The following is a 1,194-nucleotide window of genomic DNA, read 5'->3' as shown; positions in this document are numbered from 1 at the left end:
CCACCTCCTGTAAAGAGTTGACTCATTGGAAAAGACTCTGATGCTGGGAGGGATTGGGGGCAGGAGGAGAAGGGGACGACAGAGGATGAGATGGCTGGATGGCATCACTGACTTGATGGACGTGAGTCTGAGTGAACTCCGGGAGTTGGTGATGGACAGGGAGGCCTGGCGTGCTGTGATTCATGGAGTCGCAAAGAGTCAGACACGACTGAGCAACTGAACCGAACTGAACTGATGTATATTTCTAGATCCATTTCTATGCATTTTTTATTGTGATAAAATATACATAACATAAAATTTGCTATGTTAACCGCTTTGAAGTATATAGTTCAGTGCATTATGTACAAAAAAGTTGCGTGCTTCTGGATTTCTGTGTCATCCTCGTGCAGCGACCATGCCAATCTTCTCTGTGTGGTTCCAATTTTAGTCCATGTGCAGCTGAAGCAAGCACTCTATGCAATTTTAAATGTGCATGTTCCAATGTTATAAATGTAATCATACCATACTAAGGAAGAAAAAAGGAAAAAAGGTGAAAGACAGACATTCCTGGTAAAACAAAAAATTTGTGACCAGCAGAAATGTGAAAAGAACTCTTCAGGAAGGAGGAAAATGATAACAGTTGGAAATTTTAATCCACAAAATAGAGTGAATAATGCCAGAAATGGTACGTTCAGTTCAGTTCAGTCGCTCAGTCTTGTCCGACTCTTTTCCAACCCCATGAATGTGAAATGACATGCCACACTGAAACTGGGATTTGTTCTTGTTCTGTCACTGCCTCCCCACCTCACACACACACTCACACACACACACACACACACACACACACACTCACACACCCCTCTGCCACTACATACCCACTGAGATCGGGAACTGTTTCCTCTTCCTTCTCATTCCCAGTGCCTAGCACAGAGCCTGACCTACAGTGATTGCCCAGAAATTATTTATCTATTGCTTTTCAATGTTCATAATGTTCTTTTTTTAAAAAAAGATAATGGATTTAATGGGCTTTTTCAAACTTATTTATTTGGCCGCATCAAGCCTTAGTTGCAGCTTGTGGGCTCTTCATTCCGTCATGCAGGGTTCTCTCTAGTAGTGATGCAGGGCTCGGTAGTTGTGGCACACAGGTTTAGCTGCCCCGAGGCATGTGGGATCTTAGTTCCCCAACCAGGGATCAAACCCGGATCCCCTGCATTG

At 43.6% G+C, this 1,194-nt stretch overlaps 1 non-coding gene across 1 annotated transcript; it reads right to left on the bottom strand.

The window, feature by feature from the left end:
• Nucleotides 1–345: 345 nt before the first annotated feature.
• On the bottom strand, nucleotides 346–451 carry LOC138417971 (U6 spliceosomal RNA). Its single transcript, XR_011248382.1, has one exon. It is a non-coding gene; the product is annotated as a U6 spliceosomal RNA (small nuclear RNA).
• Nucleotides 452–1,194: the final 743 nt, after the last annotated feature.

Source organism: Ovis canadensis, chromosome 13, assembly GCF_042477335.2.
Source record: "Ovis canadensis isolate MfBH-ARS-UI-01 breed Bighorn chromosome 13, ARS-UI_OviCan_v2, whole genome shotgun sequence".
NCBI classification, from domain to species: Eukaryota; Metazoa; Chordata; class Mammalia; order Artiodactyla; family Bovidae; genus Ovis; species Ovis canadensis.
This window is presented reverse-complemented; position numbering and strand designations above follow the sequence as displayed.